This window comes from Myotis daubentonii, chromosome 14, assembly GCF_963259705.1.
Source record: "Myotis daubentonii chromosome 14, mMyoDau2.1, whole genome shotgun sequence".
Lineage (NCBI taxonomy): Eukaryota > Metazoa > Chordata > Mammalia > Chiroptera > Vespertilionidae > Myotis > Myotis daubentonii.
Window position 1 is genome coordinate 15,452,426 of NC_081853.1, and position 24,794 is coordinate 15,477,219.

Below are 24,794 nucleotides of genomic sequence, written 5' to 3' on the forward strand. Positions count from 1 at the left end.
CAGAGGTAGTAGAAAGTTGAGAGTTAATAAACTGTAAACAACCCAACCGAGGTTGAATCGGTCATTTAAAAGGCAGGTGTTACCCGGCCGGCGTGGCTCAGTGGTTGAGCATTGATCTATGAACCAGGAGGTCACGGTTCAATTCCAGGTCAGGGCACATGCCCGGGTTGCGGGCTCGATCTGCAGTGGGGGATATGCAGGAGACAGCCAACCAATGATTTTCTCTCATTGTTGATGTTTATATCTCTCTCTCCCTTTCCCTTCCTCTCTGAAATCAATAAAAATATATATTTTTTAAAAGGCAGGTGTAACGTGGTATTGAGTAAGATCAGTCTGTAGCATGGAGAGGTTTTCACCTTCCAAAGCATTATAGGCATTTGCCCTGGAAGCCTTTTGCTTTAAAGAGGCGTGAAAGAGAAGTTGGCCCCTGGGGAAGGCATTCCCATCCCCTTGTCTCTACCCCACCCCCGTCACTATCTTGTTCCTAATAACCACTCAGAAGGTGTTGAAGGCATGCTCCCTTTTCCAGTGCGGTGGTTCTGACTATTGACACTTAATGAATGAAATGTCTTGTTGTTATAGTAAATGTACACATTTAATTTAAGACTCTCATTTTGGGTTTTAGGACATAAGACTGCAAGACTAACTTATCTTTTGTGAGGAAATATTTTCTATTCTTTTATAGAATGATACATAAATAGTGCTAAAAGGTAGGAACAGGTTAACTTAGCATCTAAATGATCCAATTGGCTACAATTCAAGTCTTTTTTTTTTTCACTTTGCCATCCCTTTAGTGAGACTTCATCTTTATTCGTCTTTATGTTCTCACCATGGCTGCTCATTTTCTGCCCTCGCGTCCATGTTCCAGAAGGGGTAGGGTTAGGAGGGGGGATGGCGGGGGGAGGTCCAGCACTGTATCAGAGAGGCAAAGGCCTCTGGGAGTCCTCAGTAGATTTCTGTCCACATTTTTGACCAGAGCTGAGGGGTGTGTCCAGTAGCTGCAGGGAGGTCTGGAAGGTAAGAGTTAAATTGCAGCCTGGGAAAAGGTGGATTCTGTTAGTAAGGACAAAGGGTGCATCGGCATCTGCTGTGATTGCCTAGAGAACTCTGGCTGGTGCGGGTCTCCAAGGAGATGTGAGCAAGCATGGCTGCGCGTTTATCGCAGGATCATTGGTAATGTGAAACACCGTCAACACCCTAAGCATCCAACACTGGGAGAATACACAAGCACGTTGCTATCATAGCCACAGTCAGGTGCTATAGAGCATGCGACTTGCATGTATCCGTGTGTATAAGTCTCAAAAATATATCAAATAGAGTATTGCAGGTTAAGTATAACATAGTATGATTCCATTTATGTAAAGTTTACATGCAGGAACACTATTGCTTATAGTTACATAGTAATGTAAACATATGAATGGGGGGATCAACACATTCAGAAGGGAGGAAGGGGGAGGAATGTAATCAGGGAGGGATGGACAGCGAGCATCAGTCATTACCTTAATCAGGGAAGGATCCAGGTTTTGTGGGGGCTCCTGCATATGTAATTTAAGGGGGGGTCCTTTTTAAGAAAATGAGGGCCCCACTGTGGGCTTTACTGGAAATCTGCCTCTGACTGGTGATTGCGAGAGTGTGTGTAGTGTACTGAGACGGCATTTCTGAAGATTTGTGGCTGCTCTTTGTGGATGAATAATAATCACATTCATAATCACAGTAGCTAACGTTTATCGAGCCCTTGCTATAGGGCAGGGACCAGGCTAAGCATTGGGTGGATTTTTTTCTTTGATTCCGCACAGCTAGTTTGTGATACAGATGCTGCTTTTATTAGCTGTCTTTTGTGGCTAAGGAGGCAGAGGCTCAGAGGGGGACAGTCATTTGCCCAAGGCCACCCCGCTAGTGGAGCAGAATAGGCCTGTGCACTGTGGACCAAGCGTACCCCACCTAGGGATCTCCCCGTTGTTTCCTGAATGTTACGTTCTCTTCAGCGAAGACTCGTTAACCAGAGGAAGGGCAGTACGACCTGAAAACAGTGGTTCTTCCCATCACGTGGAGGTTATTTCTGGAATCAGTGTGCTCTTTAGTGGTATTTCTCAAAGCAGTGGATTTGATGAGTAGGCAAGAACGATTTGTGATGAGTTAAATGTCATTGATTAAAAGACTTTTGATTTAAAAAACAAACATTCCTCCCGGGGCCACTGTGGCTCAGTGGGTTGGAGCATTGTCCCATTCACGGCAGGGCCTCGGGTGTGATTTCCAGTCAGGGCATATAACTAGGTTGCAAGTTCGAGCCCCCGTCGGGGCACATACGGGAGACAGCTGATAGAGGTTTCTCTCTCACATCAGTGTTTCTTTCTCTCCCTCTCCCCTCCTCTCTCTCTAAAATGAAAGTAAAAACAAAATAAAACAAAAAGCTTTCCAGAATCCTTGTACTTCATCTGTTGGCTGAGCTGATGCAAAGTTCAGTTGTGAATAATGGCGAAGTCAGTCCTGACGACTTGCTAGTAATAAAGCTCAGTGACGTTCTTCCCATAGGGATGTACCTTAGGCCTCGTGAGGCCCCGGAAAGCACGCTTACGTGTGTGCGTGGGTCGGTGTGATGGTAGCGGCTGAGGACAGGACTCTCTGAGTGCCCGTGCGCATAAACATGGACGTGGCTTCCTCTGGATCCTGAAATGACCAAGCCCACAGTGGGGGGAAAGGATAAAGACAAGCTGTGTTTGAATCCGTCTTTCCTTGAAACCGTTTGAGTTAAAAGCCAGACCAAGAAAACCCCAGTGGCTGGCTGCTGGCTTTCTGTGGTGTTTGGGGAAGATGGCTTGAGGAATGGTCTTCGAGGTGCTTGGGCACAAGGTCTGGCCTGCGGGCGCGGCTGTATCTCCCACTGTGGGCTGCTGACCCACGGATGAGCTCACGGCCCCCTCCGAGCCCTGGACCAGTTTTTGCGCCCCGGAGCCCCCCGCAGGGAAAGCAAGGAATGAACCAGGATCCAGCCAGTGTTGTTCTTGGCTGCAGGGAGGGAAAGGAAAAACAGCAGTGTGACTGGGAAAGAAGGAACCACGCCACCTTCCTGGTCACATTTAATGAGCGCGAATATTTGTAAATATTGAGCAGTATCTGTTACCAAGTGAGAGCCTTGCCAAGTGATTGCGAGGGGGGGCAATCCTTCTGTTTAATTTCACGGATGTGTGTGTGTGTGTGTGTGTGTGTGTGTGTGTGTGTGTGTGTGTGAGAGAGAGAGAGAGAGAGAGAGAGAGAGAGAGAGAGAGAGATCCTTTTGTGAGGTTCTCGGTGGGATAAAGGGGTGGCTGTTTTCAGTTGTCTGTGTGCAGAAAGCCTGGCCCAGCTGGAAGAAGTTGGCATTGGAGAGCGAGCAGAAGTTTGTGATATGACTGCTTTGGGGTTTGCATACATAACCCGAGAGCCTTAAAAACTGCACTGCACACCATACTCAGGACATCAAAGGTGATTGCGTCCTGCCGGCCTCCTTTTGCAAAGGAGGAAACAGAGGCCAGCAGAGCCTGCACACCACGTTGCTTACGGGTTCACGGGGAGCGTGGCTTTTTGGAATGTGGAAGTTTTACAAGTTACAAGCCTCCTCCAGGAATTCTAAGTTGGAATGGAGCCCCCGAAGGAGTGAAAATATTAAACCCCAATTACAGGGGGGATGACAAGACAGGCCAGTGGTGTGGGGTGCACCAGGGACCCTGGGATCATTGACCCCTTGCCCCCCATCTTCTGAGGCCTCTCGCTCTGTTCCCGGGCTGCCCCTCTCTGTTGAGCAGGGCAGAGGCAATGTGGACGCGGGAAAAGCCCCCTAAAACAGCTCCACTGAGTTCCTGGGACAACCTGCCCGGGGAGGCTCTGTGTGGAGTGAGCCCTGTTTATGGAGAGGCTGCCAGGCCCCACTCTCGCCTGGTCCTTCTTGCTCAGACCAGCCCATCGCTACGCTGTCAGGGGCAGAGTGTGTGTTTGGCATCTCTTCCTGCCCAGCCTGAGCTGCTCTTCCTCTCGCTAGCAGCCCCTTCCAAGAAGCCAGTCCCTCAGCCCTCCTCAAGCCAGTTCTCTTCCAGGCCAGGGACGGGGCAGAAACGACCACACATGGACCCTGCCCTGAAGGAGCCCCCCGGGGCACGCAGGTGGACAGGCTAGGGGTCTCAGCTGGGAGTTGGGGCCTCAAGGGGAGGTGTCTTTCTGAGGACGGTCCTGGGTCGGGAAGGCTTCTCAGAGGACAGGACGGGGTCTGGGTCTCCCGGGGCTCCGCGGCTCAGAGAGGACCAGGATCCCAGGCCTGGATCGGGCGGGCGGGGGGGGGTGGGGGCCAGAGGGCTGCCTTCTGCGGGGCCGGAGAAGGGGTGGGATGCTGGGGTGGGAGCCCCAGGAAACAGGTGCAGGAGTAGGTGGGTCGGGATGGGGTAGTGGTTAGAGGGTCTGCTTAACTTGGATTTTATTCCATAAGAGGTATGGAACCTTTTGAAGATTTGGGGTGGGGCGTAGGGATGAGGAGAGGATGTCTGTACTGGAGATGAACAGCGTTGCTGGCTTCTGTGCGCAGGGGGAGCTAAGAGAGGGGACCGGGAGGGGAGGAGTGTCTGAGGCCAAGTGGATGCAGAAATGAGGGGAAGGGAGGCGCAGTCTCCAGGGGCCCAGGTGGGTGTGGGAGATGGTAACGCCTGTCACTGAGACTCTCTTCCTTGACTGGGAGCCCCGATTACAGATCTACAGAATGGTGCTGTGGGGGCAGCGCTGAGGACCAAGGTGGCCTTATGGGCCTGCTCATCCAGAACACCCACCCCTGTGCCTCTCTCAGTGGCACCCACCCAGCCTGTGCCCCCTCCTCTCAGTGGCACCCACCCAGCCTGTGCCCCCTCCTCTCAGTGACACCCACCCAGCCTGTGCCCCCTCCTCTCAGTGACACCCACCCCCTGACCCTCCTCTCGGTGACACCCACCCCTTGCCCCTCCTCTCAGTGATACCCACCCACCCAGCCTGTGCCCCCTCCTCTCAGTGACACCCACCCAGCCTGTGCCCCCTCTCCCTTTGTTGGCTCAGCTGATGGATTACTTCTCCTCACATGTGGGAGGTAATGGTTGGTCGGTGTTAATATGTCATCCAGTTATGGTAACCTGTTTCCATTTTAAACAGGTCCTCAGGGCCTGCCTGGACTAAAGGAGTCCTCAGAACTCTTAGATCAGCCTCGAAACTTTCATTAGAATTTTACCAGAAAACCATCAATTGTCCAGTTTTATCTTCAACTTATGTTTTTTTGGTTCCCTCTAGTAGAGTCTCAAATTGAGACCAGGTTAAAAAAAAAAAGGTATGCTATGAAAATTTACTCTCTTTTGCCCTCTCGTGGCAGACTCTTGAACACCTCTTTTTAAATTTTATTTTACTGATTTTAAAATAAAAGCTATTTTTCATTAAAAATGTGTTATTTATGTAAACATAATGGGTTCATTATCATTTTCTTTTCTACATACTTTATTAATTGTCCTAAAAATTTTCATCTTAATTTTATTTTACTATTTTTAAAAAAGCAATGCTTTTATTGATTTTATAAAGAGAGGAAAGGAGAGGGATAGAGAGATAGAAACAGCAATGAGAGAGAAAGAGCGATCGGCTGCCTCTTGCATGCCTCCAACTGGGGATTGAGGCTTTACATTCACTGGAAATTGAACCAGTGACCTCTTGGTTCCTGAGTCAATGCTCAGCCACTGAACCACACCAGCTGGGGTCTTATTTTTTATTTTAATTTATTTTAAAAGTTTTTAATTTTTATCCTATATAATAAAGAGCTAATATGCCAATTAGACCAAATAGCAGAACAACCGTCTGGATGACCATCCAGATGACGTTCCGGATGAAGCTGGTTCTGTGAGGGCCGAGCCCCTTGCATGAATTTTGTGCATTGGGCCTCTAGTTTTTAATATAATACTTCAAGCATATAGAAAAGTGTGCAGGCAATACCAAAATTTTCATGAACCCACCACCAAGCACGCGCGTGCTCTCTCTCTCTCCCCCCCTCCCCCACTTCTTCCACCCTTCTTCCTTTATGTGATATTTTATTTTATCTTTTTATTTCCATTGCCCACCCCCTCCTCTTTTGCATCCATCAGCTTGTTTCCTATATCTATGGGTTTGTTTCTGTTTATTTATTTATTTTCCTTTTTCTACATTCTACATATAAGTGAAATCATACTGTATTTATCTTTTTTGGTCTGACTTATTTCACTTAGCATAATACCCTCAAGGTCCATCCTTGTTGTCACAGATAGCAAGATTTTATTCTTTTCTTATTGCTGAATAATATTCATATATATATATATATATATATATATATATATATATAATATAAAATAGTCCAGTTTTATCATATATATTACATATATAATACATGTTATATTACATATATAATATCTATAATAATAAAAGCATAATATGCTAATTAGACCGGATGTCCTTCCAGACATCCTTCTGGACGAAGCCAGGGCTGCGAGGGAAGCCCCGGTCCTGGGTGCCTGCCGGTAGCCGGAGAGAAGCCCGGGTTCTGGTGCCTTCCGATGCCAGAGGGAAGCCAGTGCCAGCAGCTGGGGGAAGGAATGCCTACTTTTGCACAAATTTTATGCACTGGGCCTCTAGTATATATTACACATGTGGTTCGTATGTGTATATATACACATCGTCTTTATCCATTCATCTAGTGATGTACATCTAGGTTGCTCCCATTTTTTAGCTATTACTAGTAATGTTGTAATGAACATAGGGGTTCATATATCTTTTTGCATTAGTGTTTTGGATTTCTTCAGATAAATCCCCAGGAGTGGAATTGCTGGGTCATAGGTAATCCTGTTTTTAATTTTTTGAGGAATCTCCATACTGTTTTCCACAGTGGCTGCACCAGTCTACATTCCCACCAACAGTGCAGGAGGGTTCCCTTTTCTCCACATCCTTGCCAACACTTGTTGTTTGTTAATTTTTTTAAAAAATATATTTTATTGATTTTTTACAGAGAGGAAGGGAGAGAGATAGAGAATTAGAAACATCGATGTGAGAGAAACATCGATCAGCCGCCTCCTGCACATCTCCAACTGGGGATGTGCCTGCAACCCAGGTACATGCCCTTGACTGGAATTGAACCTGGGACCTTTCAGTCCGCAGGCCAACGCTCTATCCACTGAGCCAAACTGGTTTTGGCTGTTTGTTAATTTTTGATGATAACTTTTATGACAGGTGTGAGGTGGTATCTCATTATGGTTTTGATTCACATTTCTATGATAATTAGTGATGTTGAGCATCTTTTCATATGTCTGCTGTTTATCTGTATGTTCCCTTGGAAAAATGTCTATTTAGGTCCTTTACCAATTTTAAAAATGGATTGTTTGGGTTTTGGGTGTTAAGTTGATATGAGTTCTTTATATATTTTTAATATTAAACCTTTATTGTATGTATCATGTATAAATTTCTTTTCCAGTTCAGTAGGTTGTCTTTTCATTTTGTTGATGGTTTCCTTTGCTATGCAAAACCTTTTTGGTTTTATGTAGTCCCATTTGTTTATTTATTTATTTATTTTGTCTGCTTTGTTCAAGGAGATACAATATCCAAAAAGATATGGCTAAGGGTGGTGTCAAAGAATTTACTGTCTATGTTTTCTTCTGGGATTTTTATGGTTTCATGTCTAGCATTTAAGTCTTTAATCCATTTCGAGTCTATATTTGTATGTGGTGTAATAAAATGGTCCAGTTTCATTTTTTTTTTTTGCGTGTATCTGTTCAGTTTTGCCCACACCACTTATTGAGGAGACTGTCTTTACCCCATTATATATCCTTGCCTCCTTTGTTATAGATTAATTGGCCATATAAGCAAGGGTTTATTTCTGGACTCTCTATTCTATTCTATTAATCTATATATCTATTATTATACTAGTGCCATAGATAGCTACCATGATTATTGTAGCTTTAAGTATAGTTTGATATCAGGGAGCATGATAACTCTCACTTTTTTTCTTAAGATTCCTTTGGCTATTCTAGGTCTTTTGTGGTTCCATATAAATTTTGTGATTAGTTGTTCAAATTCTGACAAGTATACATTGGCATTTTAAAAGGGATTGCATTGAATCTGTATATTACTCTAGGTAGTAAGGACATTCTAACAATATTAATCTTTTTTATTGTTTAAAGTATTACAAATAGTAGTACATGTCTCCTTCCCCCCCCCAGTAACCTCCCCCCAATATTAATCTTTTAATCCATAAGCAAGGTATATATCCTTCCATTTATTTGTATTTTATTCAGTTTCTTCTATGTCTTAATAGTTTTTAGAGTATAGGTACTTTTTTTTTAACTCTTAAATATATTCCTAGGTATTTTATACTTTTTGATGCATTTGTGAAGAGGATTTTTAAAAATTTCTTCTTTTGAGCATTATTGGTGTATAGAATTGCAACAGATTTCTGTATATTGATTTTGTATGTTGCAACTTTACTTAAGTCATTTATTAGTTCCTATATTTTGGGGAGGAGCCTGTAGGGTTTTCTATATATAGTATCATGTCGTCTGCAAATACTGAGTTTTACTTCTTCCTTTCCCATTTGGATGCCTTTTATGTCTGTGTCTTGTCTGATTGCTCTGGCCAGGACTTCCAGTGCCATGTTGAATAGAGTTGGTGGTAGAGGGCATCCTTGTCTTGTTCCTGATCTTAGAGGAAAGGCTTTCAGCCTTTCACTATTGGGTATGCTGTTAGCTGTGGGTTTGTCATATATGTCTTTTATTATGCTGAGATATGTTCCTTCTATGCCCACTTTGTTGAGAATTATGTGTTGTTGTTTTGAAACAAATGGTTTATTTGGTGACAAGGAGTAGAAAGGAATTCTTAATTCATCTCTCTTCTGCTGACTGGACCGCAATGGTCAAATGGCTAGCAGCACGCAACAATTCCCTTGCGGTCTCTGATCTTTTGCAGAAGTGCAAAGATGGCTGAGTTTGCATACGACTTGCAATTATTATTTTCTGGCCAGAAGTGCCAGCTGCTGTGGTTTCCAGTGCATCAGCACTTGCTAAAGTCTCCTTGCCTCCTGGTTTCACAGCAGGAAGCAGACGGACTTCCTTGATGTTATTGGCCTGCGAGAAATATGGTGACTTGGTTAATGCCCAGGGCCCAGCCAGTTGTGGAGGCAGTCCGTATTCCAGCGTGGTCAGAAGTTTTCATCTATGAACGTGGCCTCATCATCGCCAGTGGCCTTGGCCTGGGCCTATTATTTGACAAGCTGCCATGGCCACGTGGGGTGATTTAGCTCGGTGCAGGCATTGCATATTTCCTTCTTCATGACGGACAGCTCAAAGCACTTAGTCAGATCCTCATTATCTGTGGGTGATCACAGACGAATGTAGGATTGATGCTTATCACTTCCAGGCACTCCTCAACTAGCTTATCAAGGAGCCTGGCCGTGGTCCGAGGTAGAAGGCATTCGACAGCTTTTGACAGCTTTTGCCGCACAGATATCATCAAGAATTTTGCAAGGTTAGTTTCTGGCAGGGCTTTCTCGAGCTCTTCTACTGTGCTGATTATCCGGGAGGGTGGGGTGGAGTCAATCTGGTAGGCTTGGTCTTCCGGGCCATCTGGATGGTAGCCATCTGGATGGTAGCCATCTGGATGGTAGGTGACCTTGTAACTGTCTATAATGTACTTCAACATCCCTGAAACCATCTTCTCTGTGGTTTCCATGAGATTGTGGTAATTTGTGTAGGCCACGAAGAACTCAAAGGTAGGGACCTCAGGATTGTGAATCTAATTAATTCCTTCATTCTGGAACTGGTGTTCACTTTTAAATATATATATATTTTTATTGATTTCAGAGAGGAAGGGAGAGGGAGAGAGAGATAGAAACGTCAATGATAAGAGAGAATCATTGATCGGCTGCCTCCTGCATGCCCCCCACTGGGGATCGAGCCCCGCAACACAGGCATGTGCCCTGACCTGGAATCAAACTGTGACCTCCTGCTTCATAGGTCAATGCTCAATGACTGAGCCACGCAAACTTGTGTCCAATTTTGTGAACATGGTCAATGTCACCAACCATTAGCATCTTATGGTAGAGTTCTGGAGCAGTTCTGATACATAAATTCAGGTCCAGCTCATTGTGGTCCATGATAAAAGGCTTGGCCATACCTCCCCCTGGAATGATGTTCATCAGGGGAATTTCAATCTCTAGGAATCCCAACTCATCTAAGAGACATCTTATACTGTGCGATGATCTTAGAGCAGATGATAAATTTCTGCCTCATAATTCAGGATCAAGTCCAAGCATCTCTGATGATAACATGTTTCCTTGTCTTTGAGGCCAAAGTGAAACTGAGGTAACATATGCAAGCAAGGACACAGCAGTGCGATCTCTTAGGGAATGCTGCTCGGCTCCCCCTTCTTGGTTTTCCCGCGATTCCCCTGAACTCCAATTATGTCTCCCTGACACTGTTATCCATACGGATAAACTCTTCCTCTGATGTATAACTTCTGGAATTGGCCATGACTTGCCCCTTGACCCCCTTTCCTCAAAGGTCACAGAAGATGAGCTTTCCTCTGGAAGCTCTTGGGACATGGGTCCTGCCTGCCACCTTTAAGGTGATGTCACTCAGGTGGTCCCCAGGCTGCAGGTGACTGTATTCTTGGATGAAGTGAGTGAGTAAGACGCCTACATGGAACTTGTGTGGGTGCGGGTCTCCCCCACTGGCCTTTCGCTGGTGGGCTGCTGGGCTGTGAACCTGTTAGTATTGGTTTGGGTCCAGGCTCTCCTCGGCTCCACATCGTTTGTCAGTGGTGTGGTTGGTGGCCCCAGCAGTGGCCTGGCTTGGTTGTTTCTCACTGAGCTCCTTCTGCCTGGCCTCCTTCTCCATGACCTTCTTCTCAGCTTCCAGGCATTTTTTAAGCTCCTTCTTTTATGAGAAAGTGGCTTGTCCTTGTGAAGGGCTGTGAAAGGAGCACGTTCATCCAGTTGCAGCTCCCCCTCAGCCGACGGTGCCCAGGAGGCTTGGTGCAGGGACCCCCTAACAGGCCTGACAGCAGCTTGCGTCAGCATGGCAGAGCGCCATGGAACCAATGATCACCTCCACTTCCTGCTCAGTTTCTTCTGGCCACCATCCACATTCACCACAGAAGATCAAATCTGAAAGGTGTTGAGAGTTTTTATCATAAAAGGATGTTGAATTTTTTCAAAGGCTTTTCCTGCATCTATTGAGGTTTTTTGCTTTATTTTGTTAATGTGATGTATCACATTAATTGATTTGTGGATGGTGAGCCATCCTTACATCCCTCATATGAATCCCGCTTGGTCATGGGGAATGATCCTTTGAATGTGTTGTTGAATTCGCTAATATTTTGCGAATATTTGCATCTATGTTCATCAAAGATGTTGACCTATAGTTTCTTTTTTTGTAAGAAGTTACAAAAAAGGAATTTACAGGTTTTGGTATCGGGTCATGCTGGCTTTATACTAGTAAAATGAGTTTGGAAGCATTCCTTCCGCTTTGACTTTTGTAAGTAGTTTAAGAAGGATAGGTATTAATTCTTCTTTGAATGTTTGGTAGAATTAACCTGTAATGCCATCTGGCCCTAGACTTTTATTTGTTGGAGGTTTTTTGATTACTGCTTCAATTTCATTGCTAGTAATTGGTCTGTTCCAATTTTGTATTTATTTCTGGTTCAGACTTGAAAGATTATATACTTCTAGGAATTTATCCATTTCTTTTAGGTTTTCAAATTTATTGTTCATAGCATTCTTTAATAATCCTTTGTATTTCTGTGTGGTTGTGATGTCTCTTTCATATATGATTTTATTTATTTGGGCTCTCTTTTTTTCTTGATGAGTTTGGTTAAAAGTTTGTCTATTTTAAAGAACCAGCTCTTAGTTTTATTGATCTTTTTATTATATTTTTAATGTGTATTTTGTTTATTTCCCCTCTGACTTGACTTTAACTATTTCCTTCCTTCTGTTTACTTTGGGTTTTGTTTATTCTTTTTTTCTAGTTTGGGATTTTTCTTTTTTCTTGAGGTAGGCCTGTATACCTATGAGATTCCCTTTCAGAACTGTTTTTGCTGCATCCCATAAATTTTGAAGTTGTGTTTTTATTTTCATTTGTTTCAAGATAGTTTTTGATTTCTTGTTAGATTTCCTCTTTGATCTGTTGGCTGTTTAGTAGCATGTTGTTTAGTCTCCACATATTTGTGTTTTGTTCCAGTTTTCTTTCTGTAGTTGATTGATTTTTAGTTTTATGCCATTGTGGTCAGAAAAGATGCTGGATATGAAAAATTATATACTTTGTACTCCCTTTTGCCCCCGAGTGTCAGACTCTATTTTTTTTTTTAAGAATATTTTATTTTTAGAGAGGAAGGGAGAGGGGGAGAGAGAGAGAAACATCGATGTGAGAGTACAGTATCGATTGGCTGACTGCTGCATACCCCCTACTGGGATTGATCTCACAATGCTGGCTTGTGCCCGGATGGGGAATTGAACTGGTAAACATTCAGTGCATGGGATGACACCCAAGCAACTGAACCACACTAGCAGGACCTCTAGTGGCAGACTCTTGAACACCTGTTTTCAGTTCTAACTGCTTTGGAATTGATTTAAAAAATGAGTGCATGTCTCCTTACTGTCTGATATTATCACAGCCATTGAGTCCCTAAGGGAGCATAAAGGCATATAGAATTGATAGGTCTGGACTTTTAATATTTAGCATTTCACACTATTCTTTGATTTAATTAATATCTTGAGGTATTACAAACCCAAGGCTAAGAATTGATGCTGTGTGTACCAGCCATCATTCCTGCTAAATGTCTTATTTTCTTCTATTATCCTGGGTTCCAGAGAATATGGGAAGGAGGTCCTGTGTGGAGTTCTAGGTCTGTCAAGAAAAATATTAAAAGATTACCCATCCATCTGAGTCTAGTATCTTGAGACAATTAAGGCTCAGAGGTTCTCTGATGCAGAGCTGTAGCATTCACCTTTTAGGTGACATTCAAGTGCACTAGCAAGAGAAACAAGGGAGGAGTGAAATGAAATACTCTATTACCTTGTACTTTCTCTCAGATCTTTCTTTTTTTAAAATTGCAGTTCAGATTAATAACAAAACAAAGAACTACAGAAGGTATTTGAGACTGACGCCTCGAGGCAGTACTTATTTTCAGCTGCGCGTTTCTAATACTGGCCAGCAGGGGGCACTCTTCCCTCACATTCAGTGTGTTTTTCTTCTTGAAACTCTTCTCTTGTGAAGGCAGGAACCCTGCTGTCTCATGCCCTCAGCCCCGGAAAAGATTTCACTTCTAGGTATTTCTCATTTAATTCTGCGTTCTCAAGGGTGGGGCTTTCCCCTTTTAGAGCTGCAATGTCTGTGTTGTTATTTGAACATTGGCACCCACAATAGTCAAGCAAGCAAAGCCCTATAAAAGTCAGAAGAGGGAGGTGCATTCTCCAAGGTTCTTAGAACACAGGCTCAGACAGAAGGGGGGCCAAGTGGGCACAGAGCTTTGCATAAACGCCAGTGAATAAATGCTTGGCTCCAGGTGAGCCCGACCTGCACACCTCCATGGTCCAGGCCACGCCTCCCATTGGTGCAAAAATGCAAGAGATGGTTTCAGAAACAGAGCATTCACTGGCCAGTCCTCGGGGGAAACAACACTGGGACATACAGGACACTGTGCTTCCCAGGGGGGCATTTTAATTCCTTCCAGTGGATTCTTTGTGTTTCCCCAACATATTTTTAATCTTGTTGATGCCTTTAATAATACTGATAGGTAATATTTATTGTGCTCTTGCCATTAGCTGGGCACTGGGCTAAGTGCTCATATGAGTATCAGCTTATTTGACCTTAAAATTTCAAGAGGCGAGGGAACTGCTGGGTCTTCTGAGGCTTTTTGAGGGTCAGACACTTACTGAGGTTCACTTAGCCAGGGAGGGAGGATCCAGATTTGACCCACACAGGCATTGCCCAGACCTCTCCATCACCCTTATGTTGAGTCCCAATTATAGGCTGGATTGTGTGGTGCAGGCACAAGACACAGCACATCTCTGGTTAATTTTAATTTCGAATGTGTTATTGTTTAAATGCTTGAAAGTTGAGAGAGAGCTCTCTCCGGAAGCAAACATCTGAGATTGGAGGCCCTAAGGAATCCCTTGCTCCTAAGAAGGTCCCTTCCTCAGTGGCCACCAGGATGGAGGTGTAGGCGGTGAGGGGTAGGGTCAGGGGGAGGTTGCTGGGCTCCTCCTTTCTTTCACCTAGAGCAACTCTGCTTCCACCAAGTGGATGTCTTTGAGGAGGATCGGGTTTGACATATGGATTGTTACTGAAAAGAATTAGCGAACCCCCAGTGTAGGGGCTTAAGAGCACGCTCAGGAGCGGTATCCACCCCACGGCTCTGGGTCCCTTCATCTCCCAGCTCTCTCTTCAGTGGCTCCTTCCCTCCAGCCTCCCTCCTGGGCACACACTTCCTTCCCTGGCTCCTGCTAAGCCTTCGCATTGCCAGCAGCTGGGCTCAACTCCTGTGGGGTGGGGGCTATGATGATGATGACAAGGCCTGGAGCCAAAGCTCAGCTCCCCTACCTGCTAGACCACTGGGCACTCCCTAGTGCCCCAGGTTCCTCATCTGTGAGGTGGGGTGTTAATAGAATCTCCCCATCAAGTTGTGTGGATTATCTGAGACGAATGTGCACACCTGGCCCTGAGTGAGTATTCAATAACCATGGGCCTTTATGAGTATTCATGATTATTAATACTAGTATTATCATGACCATCACCATCCCATTGTTCTCTTTCATTTTCCTCCCCATATTCTCAAGAGAGTTCACACTCTCTTCTGCTTCCACTTCTTCCTCCTCAGAGCCTGGCCGACTGCCCCCTCGCACCCCCACTACTGCCCTGAAACGGGTTGTAGCCGAGAGCAAGGCTGTCAGGTGCGCTTCGCACAGTCTGCAGCGTGGGTGCCCCGTTGACCGCAGCGGGCCCTGGCCCCGTCTCCTTCTGGACAACTCTACTTCTTCCCGTTTGCTGGCTTCCCCCTCCCTGCCCGCAGGTGCACCCCTCCCCAAGTCCTGGCCTCTGCTCTCACTGGAGGTTCTTGCCTGTGGCCAGCCCATGCACGCCAGGGCCTTCTCTTTGACCTCAGCTACAAATCCCAGTCCCACCGTGTGCTGGATCGATCTGCCTGCGCCTGGCAGGGCCCCCGGCCTGGTATGTGTTAAACCAAGCTCCAGACCCTCCACCGCTAGTCCTGCCTCCTGACTCCCCAATGGCACTCTGCCTTGTGAGTCCACCACCTGGAGCCGGCATCGTCCTTGAGGAGGTTTGGGTGTTATTGGCCATTTTACAAAAGAGCAACCTCGGAGAGAGGCAGGGTGGGGGGCTTGCACAGATCCCGGAGTTCGGGTTCCCTTTAGCCGGGAAGGGGGCCTTTGTCTCCTGGCTCACCTTTCCTTCCCAAGCTGGAATGGGTCCCAGAAGGTGTTGATAAAGTCTCAGGGGTGGAGAAGGCAGCAGGTCCACTGTTATTTCTGTGAGCCTGGTCCCAAGTGACGAGGCTTCTTCAGGGAGAAGATGATGGGAAGGAACGAGTCTCGGTGAGCTGTGCTGAGTGAGAGAAGTCGGACACACAGACACTGCTTACGACCCCACTTCCACAACTTGTGGAAAAGGCAGAATTACAGGAACAGAAAACAGATCACTGGTGGCCAGGAACCCGGTTGGGGAGGAGGGTGTGACCACCAAGCGGTGTAGGAAGGACTTTGAGGGGAATGGGGGTGTGTGGAACTGCGTCTTCACTGTGGGGCCACATACTTCTGAGTGTTTGTCAAAACTCACATCTGCACACCAAAATGTGAATTTGAGTCTATGTAAAAGTGTAATTTTAAAAATGAGTTCATAAGATGCAGGCTGCCGGGCGGGAAGACGAGATATGCTGTCGGCACCCTCCAGCTGGTCGGTCCTCACCCCAGATTTGCAGATGTGGAAACTGAGGCTCGGGCCATTGGGAATTGGTGGAGAGAAGGTTTCTTTCTTTTCTCTTCTCCCTTCACCTCAGCCCCTCCAGGCCCTGGGTGCTGCTCTGGGAGCTGAGGACCAAGCTCTTGGGAGATGCAAGCAGTTGGGCTGGTGTCTCCCCCACCGTCTAGAACTCTAGGTAACATGCATGGAACGCATGACCCAAGAGCGGTGTGGAGAGAGGGCCAGGGAGGAGGGCCTTGAGGACAGGGCGTGGGGGGCGGTTGGTGGCAGCAGGTGTCTGTAGGCAAAGGAGAGTTCAGTCTGAGGCTCCGGGGAGCCTGCGCCGGGAAGCAGGGCTGGTCCCATCCGTCCGTCTCTGAAGGCCCGCCTGCTGCACACCCGCACTTCCTGTCTTGCTGCTGGGGCCTTAGGGTGGTGGGGACGCCTCCAGTTCAGTCCGCTCTGCCGGTGATTCACGCATCCCTCCTAGACTCCAGCACCTAAGTGCAATCTGTTAAAAAGCCGTGTCTGGCGGGGCCCGGGGGCATCTGTAACTGCCTGGCACTCAGTGGCCGATGATCTCCTGGGCACGGATTGGGAGACCAGAAAACACTTGCTGCTCCTTGCTTTTCTGCCCCACTTGCCGGCCCAGGTCACCGTCTGTGGTTATCTTGGTCGTTCACTTGGTTGGCTATTTGTTAACGGTCCACCCCTCCCCACTGCCCGTTGGCCCTGCTTGCTTGCGAGTTTTAGGTTTGCATGGTTCGCTCTCTCACTGGGGCCTGGCCCCCAGGAGCACTCAGAAAACGATGGTGAAATGAATGCGGGGCGAGGCAGGAGGGCTGCAGACAGCTGCTCGGCTCTGTCCTCAGCAGTGCACACTCCCCTCTCAGAACCTCGGTTTCCTTGTCCGTCTTTACAAGGAGCTGCCCGAGCTCTCGCTGCCCACCCTGCCCGGAGACCAGCCCCGGTGGCAGAGCCGGTCCAGGGCCCCAGGAGCGGTGAACATGCCGTGTCCTCAGTGGGCTGAGCACGGCTGTTCCAGGGGTGAGGATGGTTCCAGCACCTGGGCAGTGTGCTTTGCAAGGCATATGCCTATTTTAATTTAAATTCATGGTGTTTGTATTAGATTTCCTTATGTTTCTTTGTTTTTCTTTTGGAAGCATTCATAGGCCAGTGCTGAAAAAATTACCATCCTTCGCTCCAAAAGAAATATAATTTCCCATAACATTTTGGATTTCCAGGATCCAGGAGGCAAGCCAGTGTTGCCTTTGCTGATAGCAGGTGGGGTGGGGGTGGGGTGTCAGCTAGTGCAGGGCCACCGAGGGGTTTGAGGGTCGCTTTCCACTGTGGAAGGCCAGCCTGGCCTCCGTGTTTGCTTTTCCTCCTCCTCTCAAATGCACTCCGAGAGCCAAACGAATTCAAAATATTATCCTTTCCTCGGTGGGCCCTTGGCAGTGCGCTATCTGTGAAGTCCAGGGGTGAATATTCACGTGGTCATAGGTCAGTGTGGGCCGTTAAAAATGAACTTTATAAAACAGAAAGTGGAAAGTGCACGAAGGGATTAAAAAAACCTTCTACCTCTGTCATGATGTATGATAGTGTTTTCCTTATCTTTTTTAGCATGCGTGTATTCATTATGTAACTTTGTACCATACTTTAAAATTCAACAATTTACTATACTCATTTCCCCATGACATTGGCACATTAGAAACTGCAGTGAGGGAGGGGCTCACCCCTCCCTCCCACCCTGAAACCTACGCAGCACCCCACCCCTTATGGTGAGTCTGTCCGCTCACCGACCATCCATCCGTCGTGGGTTGAGGACCTCCTCTGTGTGGAACAGGTTAGGCTCCGGGAAAACAGCCATCAGTGAGGCAGTCAGGGGGTTAGCCAGTGGGACCAGAGTGAAAACAAACACACGGGAAGGTAGCAGATCGGGGTTCCCTGGGCCTGCAGACCCAGTGCAGGGGCAGCCCGGCTTCTGTGGCTGTCCTGCATCGACGAAGCCGGATTTGGAGTTTCCCTATGAAAAGGCGGCCCCTGGGTGCTCAGGACTGTGGGACCTTCCCATGTGGGGTTAGCTGGGAGGCTGTGTGCCAAAGTGCGTGGAGAGCGCTTGATGAACTGGGATACTCGGCTGAGGAGGAGCCATGGGACCTGGGGCGGCTTGCGGAGCCTGCAGAAGGGGTTGCCAGGGCAGTGTTTCCTGATGCGGGACGTCGGGTGGGTATTTGGAGCGTCGCAGGCCGCTGTCGGAGGCGGAGGGACATTTTATCAGAGGGGTTTCGTAGGAAGCTTTAGGAGCACAGCCAAGTCTGAAGGCATATGCATCAGGCCAGAAGTCACCAGCTCTGCGTGTGACAGGGCCCAGGCAGCACCTGGAACCAGCAGCCAGGGCAGTGCAAGGGCCACAAGGGGGAGAGGCAGAGGTGCCAAGAGCCCACCCCCACCTAAAAGGGGCAGCTGCCACTCAACCCCGCTGGCCATTGTCATATGTGGGAAGGAGAGCCCTCTGTGACGGTGAGCTGAAGACAGATACCTGGCTTCTAAATGAAATCTCCCGGATTTTAAAATGTTAGTAGAATCTCCCAATCAATCAATCAATCAATCAATCTCTCTCTCTCTCTCCCTCTGCCACAAATCACCTTCTGGGTCATATACTAGTAAGATATATCAGCAGTGTGCCTGTTTATGACTTGTGCCCAAAGCTTAACTGAGGGGTTCAATATTATAATTTTTCATTGTTTACTCGTTCCATTGTATGCTTTTGTAATGAGCATATAGTATTTCTAAAAGCAAGGGACACAAGGAAAACATCTTTATAACCCAGAGGGCTACTTGTCTTTTAATTCTTGGTGATGCTACCTGGACAGGTGGGAGGCCGGCAGGTTGCCTGGATTGTGGGCGTGGCTGCTGGAGTGTTGGCTCAAGGAAGAGGGAAGAGGACCCACATCCCAGAGGTCATAGGGTCTGCTGACTGAGGCAGCAGGCGGGTGGGGACCTGGGTGCCTGTTACGTGCTGGGCACTCTCCTCTGCTCGCTCTGTGCCCTCACTCATCCCATCCTCCTTTCCCTCATTCACTGATGCACCAGATGTTGAGCATCGATCTGCCCCCTGGGATACAGAAGTGAGCAAAGTAGACAAACGTCCCCACTCATGGCATTGGAGTGGAGGGAACGAACAAGGAGCAATGAGTAAGTCACAGGCTAAGCCTGATGGTGATACACACACAGGGAAAGGCAGGGGCGGGGGTGGCGAGCCTGGGGAGGGCTGTGGTATCCAGCCGGGTGGTCGGGAGAGTCCTACCGAAAGAGACCTGAAGGAGAGGTTTTACTCCCTCACACATGCATCACGCTTATTACCGTGTGTTGGACACCCTGCTAGGCACTGGAGAGGGTGTCCTGGGAACATTTCCGTTTTGTCATTTGCTTTCTTTTACAAAGAAAAAAACATAGTTTTTTTTGGGTTGCATGTGACAGATATATAATGCAAGTACACTTGTTTGAATTTTTAAAAAAATGGACTCAGCAAATCCAGTGATAGTTCTGCCTTCAGGCATGGCTGGATCCAGGTGGCTAATCCTCTGTCACCAGGAGTCTACCTCTCTAGGTCTCTCACTCTGCTTTCCCTAGACTAGCTTCCTTCTCGGGTAGGCTCTCTGTACAAAACACCCTGCACAATTCGTGCCCATCTCGGGGAGCTAGGGCTGGCTCACAGGGTCCTGACTCACAGGGTCCAAGTGCCGGGGAGAAGGCATCCCATACAGGAAACCAGGGTGCTGTTGGCAGGAGAAGGGGAGCTAAATGTCGGGCAGTGAGAAACAGCTGGCATCTACCGGAGCAACACTGGCTTCAAGAGAGCAAGAAGGGAGAAAAGAGCCTGCAATAGGGGGACCTACGAGGGTCCCAATCTGTCACCAACTGACCACATAACCCTGAGCCAGCTCTCAGTTTTCCAGCCTCTACATGAGGGTGGGAGACCAGATGGTTCTTGGAGGATCTTTCCACATCATTTGAAAACAGACACTATTTAATTGAATGACTGGGTTTCAAACAAGACAAGGTTATGGATTCTGGTGAAACACAGGTGGTGGTTGTTGGCATGGCAAGTGCGGCTTCCCTGGTCCGTGGGAGCCCCGAGAGACCATCACTGCTGACAGTGTGGACATGAGGTTTTCAGAATTTTAAAGAAAAATTGGAATGCTACCATCTGGCCTTAAAGATTTCTTTAAGTACCTTAAAAGGTGGTTTTGCCTAGTGGTGTTTATGTAGAATATAAGTAGTGGGTTTATTTTGATAAATAATCTTTTCAAAGGAGCCAGTGAGAAGGGCACTGAATTTGGGGTCCTCAGTGACCACTAGCCTGTTCCCAGTGCTCAGCGGGGTCTGTGTGAACTGTGCGAACACTGGCCTTGCCCGGCCCTCCGGTCAGTGCTGTCGGCAGGAGCGCTTTCTGTTTTGAATGTCGGGCTGTGGAGCTGTAAAGGCAGTGGCCGGGGAGAGGCCACGGGCGCCTGCTTTTCTGCCAGCACCGTTGCATTGGTGATAAGAGTTATTAATAACTACCAATACCAACCAGCATTCACTCGGTATGTCCTTTATGTGCTTGGGTCTACTTATAGCTCACCACAGCTCTGTAAAGTGTACAATCCAACAGTATCCCTTTGCTTCTTACGCTAACGCATCCTTGAGGCCAAACCCTTTGCGAAGGGTCCCCAGTTAACAAGTCCCAGAGCCAGAACTCAAACTCAGCCCTGCCAGGCACTGAGGTCCCGGCAAAGCTTAACCACCCACTCTGCACTCTGCATGGCCTCTCTGAGCCCCATCTCCCTGCTGGCCCTGTATTCAGATTAGTCTGGTCCAAATGCATGGAGGGACCTGGGGAACCCCCAGTAGGTTCCCCATCTTGTAAAGACTTGAGCAAGTCGGGAACAGATAAAAAGATGAGTGTCTGAAGGGTCCACATCCCTAAGTCAGGGTTCCCAAGCCCGGAGAGTATCTTTGCCTGGGCAACAAGGGCTGGTTGCCATGACAGTAGCTATGGCAACACTGATGCAAGCGCAGGCCCTGTTCCCACGGGAGCCCAGCTGGTGAGCCAGAAGTTAAGGTGCCCAAGAGAATGGGGTGGGGGCTTGCTCTACCCTGTGCTTCAGATGGATCCTGTTTGATCGAAATGTTAGCGATCGGCACGATTCATTTCTCTCTCCCCAGTCTGTGGCTAGGAAAAGCCTCAGGGCGGAGAGGCAGCTCTCCGGCTGTGACCCTTAGTAACCGTGAGGCAGAGTAATATTTCTTCCTCTTACTCAGAATGTCTTTCTCTGAGAAGTGCCCTTACTCAGAATTGCTCTCTTCCCCAGGATTTTGGGGGTGGTTTGCTCTCTGTCACAGTGATGAGTAATCTCAATTTGAACGGGGCCTTGGCAGTACCTTTTCTGCACGTTTGCGGTAACAAGTCCTACGTGATCCCACCCCCATATTTCACTGACAGTTTGGGAATAAACATGTTTTTATGTGTGGCCCCAGTCACTGCCAAAAACAGCATTTATGGAGCTTCTAATTACCTTGGAGAATGTGGTAGGTCCTGTATCAGAGTCAATAAACTGCCTTAAGCGGTGCTGGCTAATTGAAGAATTTTGGGTGTTTTTAACTGAGTTAGGATCAACAGAACATTTGTTAGAGATGCCCATCTCTAAGAGCTCATTTGTAGGGTTGAGGTTTTCATTGTGGAGGTGCTGGGCCACCTACGTACTGACTTACTAGCTTCTGATCAATGTATTGTTGAATGAAGCGTGGAGACTTTTCCCCCTCCCTGGGCACAGAGCCTCCCGGAGCCCCTGTTACTCAGGACCCGGAAGGATGGTGTCTGTCGATTGCTTTGGGAGTGAGCGCTCTCCGGGACCTGGAAAACACGGATCGATCTCTTTCCTATTTGTCTCTGATTTGTATATAGTTTCACAGAACAATTCCAAAGAGTTTTCTTAAATTTCTTCTTAAGACAAAAATTGGAAAGAAAGTTCAGGGTGATTTTTAAAAAAATGTCTTGTAAGGATTGTTTGTATGACCCAGATGCCCTTAAAACATTAAGGAACTCAGCCATTAAAATTTTTAAAGTAAAATTATACCTTTATTAAAGAATAACATACATGCAGTAAAGTATACCAATTAATCTGCATGGATTTTTATTTGTAGATGTAGAGAAACCAATAAGTAAGACTAATTTTCACCTTTGTTATTGTTATTTTTTTAAAACTCCAGTTGCACTCCATTTAAAGAGAAACCAACCCAGTAAAACTGGCTCTGGGCCTAGTACATTGTAAGCATAGTAATTTCCACCTCCTTTCCTTTGTTGTCACTGCTTCTGCAATGGTTTTAATATGTGTTTCTTTCACTCATATTCTCTGGAACCAAACTGCCTAGGTTTGAATCCTGGTGCTGCCACCTACTAGCTGTGTGATTTGGGGAAAGCCACTTAACCTCTCTGAGCTCCGTTTCCTCATCTGTGAAGTGGCAATAATAAAAGTACCTACTTCTAAAATTGTTTTGAGGATTAAATGAGTTAATATTTATGAAGCCCTTAGAACAGTGTCTGGTACATGTTTTTTTGGTTTGGTTTTGTTTTTAAAGTAAACCCTAAGGAACATACTCTCCATGACAGAGTGACTGAGGATTCTCCCAGTCTCAAGTCAAAGGTGCGAGGTGTCGATGAGTTGGGATGACTTTGACCTGATCCCACATCCGTGGAGTTGAGGGGCTCTCACCATTGGGGAGCTTCAGTTTCTCAGGTCAGACAACGGGGCGCCTCTCAGTGTTGGCTCAAGGGCAGGTAGGGTACGGACTAAGAGTCCTGGTTAGGAAAACACACACTCAGGAAAGAACGGGCTCTTCCCAGGCAGAACTTTAGAAAAACAACAATCTGCTGCTGCTCCTTGATTAAAGGGTAGCAAACTAATTATCCTTTCCGGAGGGACTCGAGGCCTGCCTGCCGGCTGTGACCTGGGCGTGCAGGACGTGGATTTCCTTAGGATGCCATGAAGCCTTTACTGTTGAAAATGTGCCGTGATTCTGATGGATGAGGGGTGGGGACGGGTGGGGGGAAGAGGGAGAACAATCCCTTTGCTTTTAAAGGCAACCCCTGAACATGTTAGAGACATCATTTGCAGGTCAGCACTTTCAGAATATATATATATATATATATATATATAAAATTCTTAAACTGGATTTCCAAAAGACCTCTGTGACAAAATCTCCCTGAAGAAATATTCTGTAATTTCTGCTCATTAGACCGGCTTACAATTAGTTTCGCTATTGGAAGTTTGGTGCGGCCAGCAAGAAGTCATCCATCCCTAATGATGGAGATCTGAATGTCAGAGGGGAGTAGCTGGGAAACACGTTATTTTTCATGCTAACTGAATACCACGTAATATTGATTCCAGTTTTTTTTAGTTAAGGGAGGGGAATGAAACATTCCATTTGGGATGATTTGTGTGTGATTTGTCTTCCATGCCATCCTGTTCGGGATGGGGAGTTCCCATTGACCTATACTCCTTGGCTGGCAAAATATCAAGAAAGTTCAAGAAGGTCTTACCAATATTTATGGAGCATCTACCGTGTGCCAGGTACCCAGAGAGTGGGAATGAAACATTAAAAAGACAGATGAAATGCTTGCCCGCAAGGAGCTCACGTTTTAATGACTTCAGTACACCCGCCAATACCTAAGATTCCGTCAACTTATATTTTCTGCAATCAGTGCTTCTAGGTACCTCTCAGCTCTCGCCTCCCACATCCACTCAATTCCTCTTGTCAAGTCACCAGGGATCTCTACTTTGCCAAATTCTCTCACCCCCCACTCCCGTGGTGCTGGACATGCTGCCCCTCAGCCCCGGGGGGCTTTGCATAGGCTGTGCTGTCCACCTAGACTTTCTTCTCCCTCCTTCAGGTCTCTGTTCAAACATCACTTTGTTGGAGAAGCTTCTGAGCACTCCATGTATATAAAACAGCAGCTAATCCCATTATCCCTGCCCCCTACCGTGCTCTGTTTTTTCTCCACAGAACTTATCACCTCCTCGTGTAAACTCTGAGAGAGCAGGAGCAATGTTTTACTCTCTGCAGGATCCCTTAGGCCTGCAACAATGCCTGGCATGTAATCGACACTCAGCAAATATTTAGAGCTAACATTTAGCAAGCATCCAGGGTGAGCTTTGCAGAAATTATTTGTTTACTTATTTCTCATAGCAACCCTATCAAGTGTAAGTCTTGTCACGCCCATTTTCAGGTTGGTAACTGAGGAACTCAAGTTGGGGAAGTTCTGTAAATCGCCCAAGGCCACTGGTGAACTTGGGCTTGAACCCAGGTCTTGGAGACTGCAGAGGCCATGCTCTGACCACCTCTGTCTCCCTATCGTGGCCTTATTTTGTTCTGGAGAGGCTTATGGGGCTGCCCAACGCATGGCAATGTGAAGAAGCACCCAGTGGCCTACCTGGACTTGAGTAGGGAAATGGAGAGAGTATTTGTTAGGATGGGATGGTGTCTTGGGATGTTTGGGGTTTAATTTGATGGGGAAGTTCTGGCATCTTGCAGATACCTTCTCCTGGAGGAGGAGAGAGCAAGGGAACCACACTGGGGTGAGTGAGGTGAAACTATACGTGGTCCAGAGCACTCTTCTAGGCCCCCTGGGAAGGCACCACCTCGGAGCCTGCCCTGCCCTCGCCACCAGGGCTCCCTCCGGCGCTGTTCACTAGGGCAGCTCTGGCCAGGGGCCTGGCTGAATGTGAGGACCTTTTGTTCACAAAGTGCCTATTGAGGGTCCAGCTCAGCCTGAGAGAGGCCTGG

At 47.1% G+C, this 24,794-nt stretch overlaps 1 protein-coding gene and 1 pseudogene across 3 annotated transcripts in view; one reads left to right on the plus strand and one right to left on the minus strand.

Annotated features, from left to right (window-relative positions):
* The window catches only part of ARHGEF3 (Rho guanine nucleotide exchange factor 3), a 288,364-nt gene that overhangs the window by 64,282 nt on the left and 199,288 nt on the right, over positions 1-24,794 (plus strand). The gene's annotated exons all lie outside the window — the stretch shown is intronic.
* On the minus strand, positions 8,871-11,065 carry LOC132215327 (lysine--tRNA ligase-like; annotated as a pseudogene).